This window comes from Mixophyes fleayi, chromosome 1 (assembly GCF_038048845.1).
Source record: "Mixophyes fleayi isolate aMixFle1 chromosome 1, aMixFle1.hap1, whole genome shotgun sequence".
Classification (NCBI taxonomy): Eukaryota; Metazoa; Chordata; class Amphibia; order Anura; family Limnodynastidae; genus Mixophyes; species Mixophyes fleayi.
In genome coordinates this window covers 366,968,649-366,983,376 of record NC_134402.1, presented here as the reverse complement: position 1 = coordinate 366,983,376, position 14,728 = coordinate 366,968,649, and the positions used below count along the sequence as shown (strand labels likewise).

At 38.3% G+C, this 14,728-nt stretch overlaps 1 protein-coding gene across 1 annotated transcript in view; it reads right to left on the bottom strand.

Annotated features, from left to right (window-relative positions):
- The window catches only part of AIFM3 (AIF family member 3), a 57,235-nt gene extending 45,876 nt beyond the window's left edge, over positions 1–11,359 (bottom strand). The window contains exon 1 of the mRNA XM_075178731.1: positions 11,182–11,359. The gene's annotated coding sequence lies outside the window, so the exon portion shown is untranslated. The remainder of the gene's footprint in view (positions 1–11,181) is intronic.
- Positions 11,360–14,728: the final 3,369 nt, after the last annotated feature.

The window sequence follows — 14,728 nt, the reverse complement described above, 5'->3', positions numbered from 1 at the left end:
TTTATTGACCATTCAAGTCTGCTGCCTGCCTGAACCTTGGCTTGTAACCAATCATCGTGTCTGCTGCCCGTAAAGACCTCAGCTTGGTACTGTGTACCCTGTCTGCCACCCACATTGACCTCTGTTTGTTAACATTCATCCGGTCTGCTGCCCATACTGACCACTGCTTGTTACCAATTATTCTAGACCTTAGCTTGTGACTCTCACAAATTTTGTCAGCTGCCTTCTCAAACTTTGTATTGCATCTTTTTCTGTTCCTGGTATTTGTTACTTCTCCTATTCCTATTTCTCATGTTATTATATTCATTTACCTTTTGTGGGGTTAGTCTCTTATATTCTTTGTATCCATCCATGTATAAACCTTTACTACTGCACACAAGACATGATGGCAAGTAAGTACTGGTAAGCACATAGCGCTCTATGGGAAATAGGGGCTGCTATATGTGAAGACCTCATGTAGTTCTATAGGTTTATTGTTATCATTATTTAATTATAAGACACCACAGATTCCGTAGTGCCAGACAATCGTACAAATACAGATAATGCATTACTAATACAGTAAGCAAAATTACAAATACATGAAACATATAAGCAGCAAAAATTAGTGTGAATAAGACTGTAGGGACTCACACAGAATGTAGCAAAATATATGACAAGAACATATGAGTAAGATGGACAGTAGACAGTCATTATGCAACAGGTAGAGGTCCCAGCCTGTGAGAGTTTACATTCTAGAGGGGGTGGTGGTGTTGAGAGACAGTAGAAAAAAACTAGGACAAAATGTCGTTGGTGGAAAAAGGAAAAGGAGGTGATGGACAAGGAGGTCAAGAGGGGGTTGGATAGGCAAGCGTGAGGGGGTAAGTTTTGAGGGTGCATCTGAAGGATTGTAGGTTGGGGGAGAGTCAGGTGAGGCAGGGTATGGAGTTCCAAAGGTGAGAGGCAGTACGGAAGAAGTCTTGGAGGCTCTTCTGTTATCTCCCTCACAAACAGATGAAAATTGTTAAAACACAATTTATTATTTTAACAAATCATTTTTTTTATGTGTACATTTTTTCATTTTATAAAATGTATCTAGTTTTGAAAAATCCAGCCCTCCCACCTTTGTCCAAAATTATCTCCAATATCCAGGAGACAAGATATGGAAGCCAATGTGTTTTGATACTCTACCCCAGTCTCCTGCCCCCTGATTTAATGCCAGCAATGGTTTGACTATTACACGGAGCACATAGGCACACCAAACTCTAATTCTATTACGTAACTTAGTGTATGTCCTTTTATTGTCTCTTCCATCACTTTGTACCATGTAAGTTATATTCTCAAATATTTGATATGTGTAAGTCTGTCTCATAAGGAAACCATTTTATATATACTCCCTTTCTTTGTTCCTTCCCCAGTTTGATGTTATTCTGCCCCGTTGTTCTTATAGTGGGCAGTATGGTGGCTCAGTGGTTAGCACTTCTGCCTCACAGCGCTGGGGTCATGAGTTCAATTCCCAACAATGGCCTTATCTGTGTGGAGTTTGTATGTTCTCCCCGTGCTTGCGTAGGTTTCCTCCAGGTGCTCTGGTTTCCTCCAACACTCCAAAAACATACTAGTAGGTTAATTGGCTGCTATCAAAATTTACCCTAGTGTGTGTGTGTGTGTGTGTGTGTGTGTTAGGAAATTTAGACTGTAAGCTCCAATGGGGCAGGGACTGATGTGAACGAGTTCTCTGTACAGCGCTGCGGAATCAGTGGCGCTATATAAATAAATGATGATGATGATTGTTACTCTATATTTTTACTGTTTTTCCTCTTTTTTTCATGGCTATTTATGCATATGACCTTAATGGAAAAATCTTTTAATAAAACGATATTGAGTTATAAAAAAAAGAATATATTTTTAAACTATTTTTTATTAGTGCAACTGAAACTTGAAATCAGGCATGCACATATCTGTAGAGCTGCCCCAGCAATATTTTTAATGGTAAATTGCAGTGATAAGAGATCTATTACCTCCGCGATGACTTGTAGATAAAAAAAAGTCTTAATCATCGGAGAAATGTCCTATTCATATATAGGACCGTACATATTGAAGGTAAACAAGAATAAATGTTGAATTGATTTGGATTGAACGCTGCTTGAAATTAGTTTCTCTTTAAAAAGTCTATTGAACAAGTTGTGAATCAATGCGGTACAGCATGTATGTAAAATGAATGAGGGGTAGAGTTCAGCAATTAACTAGTGAAACACCTGTATTTCTTGCTCTGTTGGATTTCTTCCCACAGGGCATCTTCACACCTGTGTATCCACCTCACTTTAACAGGGTCACTTCTGGGCCAGTATTTCTGTTGCGATGTTGTGATTTAAATGTTGTTATTTCCTATCTTACCTGCAGGCCCAGATCTGCTTATAAAGGGTAATAATAGCCCATAGCCAAAAATATTCTTATAGGATATACAGTGCGCAAGGTGCTGCTGAACACCGTGAGCATATTTCCCAGTACTACGATATCCCAACATCACACCTCTATGGGGTGCGAAGAGAAATCTGCGATGTTACATCGCCGTGGAACGCCCCAGCATCCGTTCCAGGGGCACTCCGAGGACAACTGAATTCCTCCAACAGAGTGAAATATCCATAGACATACAGTCACAATAGGTGATCAAGAACCGGATAAGTTTAAAAGTGTTTTCTACCTTTGTAAAATGGACTCTAGCACCTAACACCCTTGTTATATGTGCAGTGCAGCTGTCCCTCATACATGTAGGGCTGCTGCTAGACAACTGCATGATTTCAATGATAGCTCCACTCAACATTAAAACAATTCCTTCAAGTTTGCCCTGTCTCCCACAGTTTTATATAAGAGATGTGTATTGATTTGGATCAAAAATCTTTTTTGGCGTTGTAAACGCTGCAAGTTGTAGCTAACTAGATGTACAGGAAGCTGATGGACAGAAATTGCAGAGTGTACACCTTAATACTCGCACTTTTAGGCAAAAGGACGTGAAGATTCACAGTCTGGCATATGTGAGGAATTTGTAATTAGTATTGCTGGCCTGAGGAATAGAGAACAACTCGCAAAATCTTGTTGTAAAACAAAAATGAATAAAAGACTGTCACCAGCTACTACAGTGCTTAAACAAGACAATGAAACACCCCACTACCAGCAAGACCACAGTTATCAGCCAGAAGAAGCTTATGTACTATTATTATGTATTATGAATGTGTATATTATTTAATCAATATTTTCTCATGTATTAGCATGAGGAGATTCCTCTATTCTCTGCTGCACTTGAACATAAATGTATACATTTTTAAACAATTAATATTTTAAAAATGATCAATAACACCAGGGTGTAAAAGTATCAAGCTGAGAGTTTTCCGGTGGGTTTCAAAAACCAATCAGATTATAGGTATTATTTATTTTGTACATTCTACAAAATGATAGCTAGAATTTGATTGGCTTCTATAGGCAACATCTCCACTTTTCAAACCCGCCAGAAAACTCTCAGCTTGATACATTTACCCCCAGGTGGCTTCACAATAGCAGGTCAGTGATTGAAGGATTCTCTATCTATATAGTGGAGAACTGGGGTCCACTCACCATAGCACATTAGTTATGGGTCATGGTAGCAGTTGTTTTCATACATGCCTGTTTATTTAGTTATTTGTGGCTTTCTTTATAGGATAAGGACGGAGTCAGGCTCATCAGAACAAAGAAAAATGGCCCCAGTTCCAATACCATTGGAGAGATTAATTAAAAAGTAATTACAAACGTTTGTTTTTAACAAACTGGAGGTAATTTAGTACCATGTGGTCAATACCACTCTAAATACGTTTATCATCACGCCCCGCCATTCTCTATTTGCTTAGAAGATTGCACCTTGTGTGCTGCATATACTAAGTACACAGGGTGCATAGGTGGAAAGGTCAGGACAAAGTACTGTCTACTTTACACTTAGGGCACTCTTTAACATATATAATTGTTCCATTTTTTTTTCTTCAAAGAAAGGCTAATTTGATCCTTGTTTATCAATTTATTTCTTAACTTATACATATTTTTATGAAAATATTAGGATAAGTTAAAGAACATTGAGTGGAATTAACATTTAACAAGTAAAAGATAACAACTGATGTTTATTGTTTCATAAACAATCGTAATAGAATATAATCTATTTATTTTACATTTGGAATAGTACATTGGTATATTAGTGCCTAAATGGCAGCTCAGAGAAAGCAGTTATTTAGCACCAAGCTGGTATTAAAACCAAAGCCTTTGGCAGTGTTCAAAGTAGAGAATACCTTTATACATGTCTTTGTCCATGGGCTTGTTCCATTTGTCCAATGCAAACTGTCTGCCAAATTATGTACCTTTAACTCTTACCCGATCTAACTCTGTTTTACTTAAAATAAACAGCCCATCCACTTATGTCACATCACTTGTGTTAAAATTATGCCATAATCTAAAATATAATAATCATTAAAGGCACAACACACATAGATTTAAAGACAAACATATTAAATGGATATAATATAGGTTAATGTATTATAGGAAATAAGGAAGCATAAATATTTTGGAGAATTTCTTGGTGCTGAATATACTACACCATATCTGTGCTCTTACCAGGTGGATAGTTGAGAATGGATCCATTGGATCAATCCACCTGATTGGACAAAGCAGTATTTGATACAGATTAGTTCTGCAATATTAAGATTTGGGTAAATATAAAGCTCACTACAGGACTGTCCTCATGTCCGCATAGATCCTCACCGTGGCTCACACTCATGGATTAACATTATAACAGGACTCATTTATTTTTTAATATTATTAATCATTGATAAACCTTGCAAACATTGTTTTTTTTAATAATAATAATCACATCCTATCTTAACTTCACTATATTAACTGAACCAATATATTTTTCCCCTTGACAAAGATGAAACACAGATGTCCACAAATGCAGAAAGAGATACTGAAAAACTGAAAAACATGTGGGCCTTGAGTTAGTAAAGATGAAGATATATCACTTTCATTTTGCTATGGTGACGTTATGACACATGCTCTAGTATAGCCAGTATTGAAGTATGTCTCATAACATAATGATAGCAAACTTTAAATGATATATTTTCATCTGCACTGTACTAACTCAAAGCCCAGCATGTTTTAGAGCTCAGAGTTTCTTTCTGGAGTCGTGGAATTATTTGCTTGAATTGAACCCGGCTCTTAGTACAATAAAATATTATATATAGCCCTTGAGCTTATTATTTTGTGTGTTCAATTCAAATAATATGAATACTACCATAGCAGGTTATGGGCCTCATTTAGAGTCGGACGCAAAGTCCATTTCAGGCGCATCCTGCACATTTCCACTGACAAGCATGCGCAGTAAGCAACAGTTCCCTGTAGTTCCGTCTGCTTTTCAGACGCAAGTGTAGACTGCGTCAGCTTGCGTCTCAGTACGAGGGAAAGGCTGGAACACAGAGCTATGTAGGCGTGACGTGAATAATTTAGATACTATGGGCGTCTACCTGCAAAAAGTACCCTAGTCGGATCTAGACGCAGGCAAAACACACGTCAAAACAAGACTGAAAAAGTGCGGCAGTAATTAGGTGGGGCAAGTAGTTAGCTAGCTGCAGGAACTGGTCACAGCTTGGTAAGGTATTACGAGTGAGAAGCAACTGGGGTTGCTTCCCACTCGTAATACCCTACCAAGCTGCGGCACACTCCCACTCCTACTCTTTCATATAAGTCTTAGACGCACATTGCGTCCGACTCTAAATGAAGCCCCATGTGTTCAAAAATGAAGGCAGGAGGAGAGTGTTGACATTAGTACCTTTACTGAGTGAAATAAAATGGAACAAGTAAATTCTGACCATTGTTACTCATTCTTTTCAAAAACATCATCAGAAGAACAATAACATTATAATTCACATCTTAATTTCAATACATTTCTTTAGTACTCTCTCTAAAACACTGTAGATCATTATTCTATTACAAATAACTAACAGTATTAATCAAAATACAAATAATGACAGTATTTGATTTAGTGTCGTATTGTTCTGTCTTTGTCTTACATCTCCCCTAACACGTACACCAAAAGCCCCATTTCCCTGAAATCTGCAGTCTGCAGTCATGCAATTTTAATTAAGTTTCAGAATATATACCGCCACTTCTCCTATTGTCTTCCTTGGAAAACTATCAAATTCCACTGACATTTTTCATACCGCTACTTCTAAATATTTCACTTCGACCACTGGCTGTACTAGAGAAATCACAGTTTTCATAAATGTTCCCCAATATTTTTTGCTCAGTTATAAACTAATTTATTCGCCATATTATGTGGTTGGCAAGAGACATGTCACATGACTCACAGCAATGAAAATTAGAAGATAAATGGTACAAGTAGTCAACACGATGATACTAGCAAAATAATCCTTATATCACGTACAAAAAATGTAAACAATAATTATTATGATAAACTGGGTTCTATAAAGACATAACAATCAAAATGTTTGCTTGTGTTATAATGATTAGACAGTATTAGGCAAGCTCAGCAGTTGCAGATAATAATAAGGATATACAACAGATGTGTCCAAGTTCAGTCCTCAAGGGCTACCAACAGGTCATGTTTTCAGGATTTCTGTCTGTAGCAAAAGGTGGGATAATTACTGACCCAGCCAAATATATCAACTCACCTGTGCATGATTAAAGAAATCCTGAAATCATGAGCTGTTGGTAGCCCTTGAGGACACCTGTGATATAAACAATAGTGTTAGTACTCATGTCCTGATACAATATAGCAAATATAATGGGGACACAAAGCTGTAATTCTTTGCTCAAATACATTTTGATACTGATATCTTCTACCTTTGTGCCCTAGGACAATTTTATACCGTAGAATAGGGAATATTTACCTTTGTGCTCAAACACAAAAGATATACTAAGGCCTAAGATTTGGATACTGGTTCCTTGGTAACTTACATTGATTTAAAACTTTAATATTATTCTATTTGGCTAATGATTTTGCATTGTACATCCTTAGATACTGAAACCAGCTGGGCTTGTCCAAATTTATTTATGGCTTCGACTAAACTGAAAATGATTGGATATAATGCAAGAAGGACTTTTACACTGAAGTCAAAAGGAACAACCATGTAATTGTCATGTCATTGTATCTGGCAACAACTAACAAGAGTTAAAGTGACTTTTCTGCCCACCCGTTGGTCTATAGCTGCTTAATCCCCATGTTTAATCTATTTACTACTGAAGATGAGTTTAAATGAGTTTCTTGCATCACTAGACATTGGCAAGTTCTGCACATTCAAAGAGAGAAATAGTTGACTCTGACATGGAAGTTGTTTTTTATACAATAAAAGTTTAAGGAGTTTTAGGATTTTTCTTATAGAGGAAGGGTGAAAGAAAGTGGAGTGTCTCCAAAAAAACCCCAAATAAAAATAAATTGGAAATGGACTTCGATTCAGTAATAAAATAATATATGTTTCAAATTAGTAAGGGTGGATGTACATCATATTTTATGTCAATGCTCTGAGTCACTTACAGTTTGGAAGGTTGGAATGTCTGTGATTACATAGAAAAAAAAACTGGTGATAAAAGAAACTCACTGAGATTGGCAAAAAGGAGGAGTTATTTTGACAAGAAAAAAAATGGAACTAAAAGAGAGTAAAATCAGTATTTTAAACACACATATTTGAATTGCAAAATGCATTATATCCAGAAAGTAAAGAGCCCCTTGTACGTACTGATCTCCAGATGTTCACAAATTTAGCACAAATATCTATTATACCCAATATTTACTCTTGGACCAATCCTAGTTCATACAATTCGTACACCTTAACTCGCTACAACAAGTCAATTCCCAAAGCTCCAGCACAAGGTAATGGAGAAAAACTTTCATAGACTTGTGAAAAAAATAATTTAACTTTTTTGGCATCTCTGCCATATGTGAAGCATAACCTCTCTGTGCAACAGCTTCCTGGGTAGCCTGGGACAAAGTGAATAACCTGAGCCAGACCAGATGACTTCTATATAGCACATTAAACAAGCACTTCTCCTCAATGACACCTCACACATGATGTCAGGGAAGGCAAACTGTACATCGCCCTTTGCACTGATAGTTCAAATTCCTAAGTTAGGTAAAAAGGGCAGTTCAGGTTACTAGAATAAGGGTTTTAACAAGGGACAGGAGGGAAACATTGTTCAAAGGAAGAGAAGTATTATAACACCAGGACATGCAGTGACACTGGAGGGAAGTAGGCTCATAGGAAATTTGAGGAAAAACGACTTCACATAAAGGGTAGTGGATAAGTGGAATAGCCTCCCATCAGATGTGGTAGAGGCTAATACAGTACAGCAATTTAAACATGCTTGGGATAGACGTAAGGATATCCTTATAAAGATTAAATGATCAAATAGGGTTTGAGGTTACCATAGGTTAATAAAAAAAATGGGCATACATAGGACTGACAGTGCTATTTTGAAGCCCCTATTAGTTATGAAGTCCCTGGGGGGATGATTTTGTTTATCTATAATGATCTGCAAAATGTTTGAAGATAGTTTAAACATTTACAGGAAATCAATGGTACTTGTAACATTATAAGGACAGGATGTAGGTAGAGAGTTCTATTGCATGTGTTAGAAGACTGGGAATACTGTAGGAAAAGTTACTAATTAGTGGAGTTAACATGTAAAATAGATATTTAAAGGGTAACTGCTCTAAGTAGATTCAGTGCTTCCATAATGTTGGTGAGCTCTTCCCTGTAAACTTAATTCAAGTTAAAACTTTTCCTTTAAAAAAATCATTAGCAATTACACTTTCATTATTATTCTTCTTCTTCTATTATTAATTATTATTATTATTATTATTATTATGAAGAAGAAAACGAAGAAGAAGGATGCTTACTGTGCAGACACAATAATACAACAGTTTTATACAGTGTGCTTTCTAAAGATTCTTCAGTACATTAATTGTGTCAGTATTTATCAGGGGCGGATCTAGATTTTTTTTTTACCCCGGGCGATATAGGGGGGGTGATTTAAGCCCCATCCCCTTTCTAACTTCTAAGGCTGCCGGCGGCTGCACAGTATGTGCAGGTCCGTTAGGCAGTGATAATGTGCTGTCCCGCTGCTCTGATTGTGTTTAAAACACAATCAGAGCAGCCGGGCAGCACATTATCACTGCCTAACGGACCTGCACAGTGTGCATCCGCAGGCAGCAAGCCCCGATCGCCCCCCCCTGGATCCGCCACTGGTATTTATACTAAAATGATTATTTACATTTACAAATCTATCACAATTCAGGGCTGCAGTCATATATATAAAAACAATGAGTGGCAGTATATATAACATATATAAAGGTTATAAAGTCAAATGTATCTTTCAGTACACTAATCCCATAACTATTACACTCTTAAGACAATAACATTTTACTGGAGAACAAAATAAATTAATATATAGAAGTGCATTTGTAAAATGTGGCAAATGTGTCTGCTTGCATTGGACAAATTGAAATGTTGTAAAATTATTAGAATGAAACTATATTAAACACACCCAAACACACATAAACATTAAGCTATCAGTTTTTGGACTGTGGGAAGAAACCTAAGCACATAGGAAAACCCCACACAAATACAGGGAGTATATACAAATCTCACACAGGTAGTGCACTATTTGGAATAGAACAACACCAACAATGTGATGCAGCAATACTAACCACTGTGCCACCCTATATATATATGTTTTATTTCTATGATACTATAGAGTCTATAACTAAATACACATACATATAAATAATATATAATCAATAATTAATAGGTGAGATGTGAAGATGGAGATGATATATTTATAGGTATATATTCCCCAATTGATAATATGATTATTTGCAAACATTTATTTTTACTTCAGTCTATGGTTCTCATGTTTGAATGGGAGATTTAAAATGATCCTCTTGTCTGCAGCTCTAAGGCCTCTTACCCAATGGCATCAGAACTCCTGCTTTAACTATCATGTTTCACCTCTAGTACAAGCAGGTAACAAGGTATGGAAATGGAACTCATTCCTGTGCCAGCATACCCGTAATGCACTTTCAGTCGCAGGACAGCATTGTTTCTAGAACACTACCTGTCCTATTGGGGTCAATGGAGTGTCCTTCGTTGACCACCCTGACTGCAAGTGTAAAGTGGTTACGTTTTCGTAACACCATTGGGTAGCAGCCTAAGGGCTAACTGTTCTGGGGTGAGTTGCAATCTTGTTTCAACAAAGTAAAATAAAACAAACTTCTATTGTAGTTAATAGGGAAAGGAGGGGGGTAAAATGATCTCAGATTAAAATAGCAAAATCTCCAGCCCACAAGTAGGTTAGAAATAAATAAATAATATTGATATGGGTCCACCAGAAGGCAGCAGAAAATGTGCTAAAAATTAAATAGAAAATCATATTACTATAAATTATATTAAAAATAATTGCATTCTCTTTTAAAGGTGTACATGACACTTTCACTTGTATGTCTCAGAGCATATTTGTACTATATATAGCTCACATGTTAATTGCTACATGGGCAGAGTGAGAACTAACTCTGGGGCACTCCCAGCAATACTAAAAACCCTCGTTCTTTCACGTCAATCATTATATCCTACAGCTACATTATCTATTACAATGAGACATGTTATGTAATGTTATGTAATAAACAAATTATAGTAAGATAGTCAGCAGTTCTGTACTCCTCAATGGAAGCCAGGCATACCACGGTTTTTGTGTAAGGATGTAAATAAGTTTATCCGTGCAGATATTAAAGGGTTGGTGTGCTCAGGCATTTGATCTGCACCAATTACTGCTCCTTCTGTAGCTAAGAGAATCTGACAGATACCCTGGGCTGCACATGCTAGTGTACAAGTATCATTGCACATATTTTTCCCCATGCAGGGGAAAAATAACCTGCCATGTCCTGCTTTGCACATGGTTTTACCATCCAAGAAAAAAGGCTAAGAGATACCAATATAAAGATTGTACCATTAGCCATGCTGCATGCAACTGCATTCTGACAAACTCCAAACCTGCATTGCAATAGAAGGTGTGTAGCCCAGCAATCAGTTCTTCAGTCTGCAGGTTTCCTGATGTGCCTCTCTCAGTCCATTTGCAAGTTGACTATTACTATGACTAGTGACACAATAATAAGCTTCTTACCTTATAAATCAGTATAAATCAGAGTTACACAGAGCTTCTTTTGGTCCCTTCAAAGCATGCAGGACTGCAAATTCTTTGCATTGTATTCCACTAAGAGTGTCTTTGGAGGTGGCTAGCTGGCGAACAGAGAGAAAACTGCTAGTCCAATGTTTGCAGCAGTGAACACAGCCAGCTCCCTACAGCTGCATGCAGTATTGATGAAGTAAGTCAGGATGCAAGCACAGCAAGAATTGTCAAACACTCTGCCCCCTCCCACCTAGTCTATCCCATAGCGTGAGCAAGCTCTACTTCCAAGTGAAGAAATCCCTAGAGTAATAAACCTTGTGTCACCCTCAGGTTGGAAGTTGGCTTGCCTATAGCAGTGCACCTGAAAGACTGATAAATATCTTACCTGGAGATGTTTTGTGTCAAACTAACCTCAGTATTTATCTTAAATTTACATCATAAACCTGAATGCTGTGGAAATAACCTGTGTAAGAAGAACTTTATGCTGACAGGTGATGTCCCAGTGTCTCACCCTATGGAATATGGACATTGCCTGGTACATTTACTGAAAGAGTTCTATATTTACAATTATATCCTTACTCAATTGGACTGAGGTATTTTCAACAGGTTTACTAATGCTTCAATAGACCTGTTTCTATCATAAATGGTGTCACATAATGAGCATGCTTCGTGCCATTTAGTCTCTTTAAAGGTTATTTACTAACTGCAGAATTTGCATTGAATGTACCCCCATTCAGGGGCCCACCCAAAAAAACACAGCAGCTCCGTTTCGGCAGCACTGTACTATACAGCAGCCGCGGCGTTGTCAAAGAAGCGTCCGCGGTGGTGCTGTATACAATACAGCGCCGCAGCTGCTGTATAGTACAGTGCCGCAATGTAGGGGCACTTCTTTAGCAGAGGGGAAGGGTTTCTGGAGACCCAGAAACCCCCCCTGCGTGCGCCCCTGCCATTTGCATGGTGAAAAAACCCCAGCAGGTACCCACACCTATGCAGAGTTGCAGACATCCACACTTGAACCTGCTTGTGCCTGAAGAGGTATAACAGGACGGGGGTTTGGGGAAAGGGCATTCTAAAGTAGGCAGAGTAAGAACGAGTTTGCGTAATTGCAAACCGATTAAGACCTGAACGTAGCCTTTTACTGCCATATTATTTGCATCAGCTTAGGGGCTGGTGTAAATGCACATTGCTGATGATGATCACAGCACTAGCTAACCGCTTCTGATTGGCTGATTTCTAATTAACCTCTGAAGTTGCTGGGTACTTTCTTTATTGCTCATGCATATATTATAGGATTGTGTGTTCGTATTTAAAAAACTTTTTTGTGTTAATTTCATGCGTAAGCGAGAAGAACGGTCATATCTGCTGTATTATATGAAGCCAAACAGCAAATGTGTGTTTCGCTGTGAAAACTAATGTCTACAGAGTTTTATTGACTTACGATCTGGTTATGTGTATGGGTATATTGGTATAAGTACATCTGCCATAAATCTGGTGCATATGCTACAGAGGCAGGGCTAGATGCAGTTTGAGATGTGCGTGACGCAGCATATGGGCTGAAATACAATATTTTTGCACTTTTTGGGGGCAAAAATTACACCCAAGAGGTAGGACATGAGAGGGAAGGGGCTTGTAAGTACAATAAAGGTGTGCTCGCATAAGTCAGATCTGGACATAGACCACTATAGGAGCCATATTTCTTGCGGCTGCTGGATGGCTGGTGCAATGATCTTTGTAGTTTAAACAAAGAAAGACTTAAAATAAATAAATAATAATCTGTGTGCTCCCTACTAGTGATGGAAGCACCAGCGCTCCTAGCCTTGTAGTTACAAGTACAGCTCTCCCCCTACAAAATCCTCTACCAGCACTAGTTATGACAGACTGGGCTGATGACGCTATAACAGAGGACCGTAATGAAGGCAGTGCGGCAGGTACAGCAGCCCAGGGAGAAAGACCACAGCCGCCCATTTGCCCCAAGCCCAGCATACAACAGGACCATGGAGAGAGGCACCCGGCTCCCTGCTGTGTCGCTGATGTGATTAACTGATGTTAGTGGAGAGGAGCTGAGAGGTGCCAGCAAGGAGAACAAACAGGGCAGGAGAAGCTGAGAGGAGCCCTAAGGTTTATAAACTACTGGGGAGCTGGAAAGAGAGGCGAATTTTCTTTGTGGTACATAAATATATGAAACATAATATATTATAAAAAGTAATAAAATATACAAATATAACAGTTTAATTAAATGTGAATGCTTCTAATTTAATTTTTGGGGGCTGGTTGTGAGGAAGAAGGCTTATTTATTAAAAGTAAACAGTATTTGGGGGAAATAAGCATATTTATTAAATGTGAATGCTACTAACTTAGGGAAAGAGGTCTATTTATTTATTAAACAAAGGCTCTATTACTTTAATCTGGGCTGTAGGGTGGACTAGAACAGTGGTCCTCAACCAGTGTCCTGAGCACAACGATGTGCCACGTGGCAATGCCTCCAACATGAGAAAAAGCACAAGATTTATGTTGGTACAGGCGTCATACTATGGTTAAATGGAAGTGTGGTGGTCGAGTACTGATGGGAATCCTTCCCTTACCTTGTCCTCCAGACACGAGTCAGGTTCTTTTCTGTTCGGATATCCGGTGGTCAGGAGATAAATACTTCAATGAAATGGACAAGGATTGGTCAAACAACTTGGGTTTATTGAGAATGCGGTAAGGATAGTTTCGGTAAGACACCGCACCACTGACCCCTTCAGCTCAATAGTAATGACAAAATAATGCGTCTGATCAGCATAGAGCACAATAGCATTTAACATATGACATACACCTGGTGAGTATAAGGCAGAATAACGATAACATCTTTAATACACATTGTCTAATAAGGCACACTGGTAATCACAGTTACTACTTTCACGTTAACAATATCTGACTGGTGATGATGCAATAACCATCAATAATAACCCATCTAGACTCTCACGGTTACTACCGCGCCCACTAGAGGGCTACTTCTTATTCAGGTGTTTGGGGTACCGTGCTATTCCCTATGGGTCAGGCGCCCCACTTTTAGCATCTACTGCTAAGTTAACTTGAACTGCAGCGGTACCACTAACACTGAATATCACACCTTCAATATTAATAAATCAATTCTTAGGTAAATCACATAACATTAACATCCATCTCAACATTTGGTGCACCAATATTATCCCTGGTAACGTTACCATATTTTCCACTCAGTCCTGGGCTGACCTGTGCACAGGAATTTGGTAGTGTTCCAATGTCCTGCAGAGGTTTCCATCAAGGGTTAAGTATTATAGTAGAAAGCAGGGCTGTTGCTCATTTCAGCCACAAGATGGCGCTGTTCTCTCAACAGTCAATGAATCTCTATCAGCACATGTGCTCTGCAACAGGGTATGGTGTCCAGATATCAGCACACACACAGGATATAGCTGAAACGACCGTCTTAATTGTTCCCTGCAGCCTGTGTGAAGGTATGGTCTGGGGGAAAAGCTCTCACAATCCTTCCTTGTACAAGAATGCAATGTCAGTTTTGGAT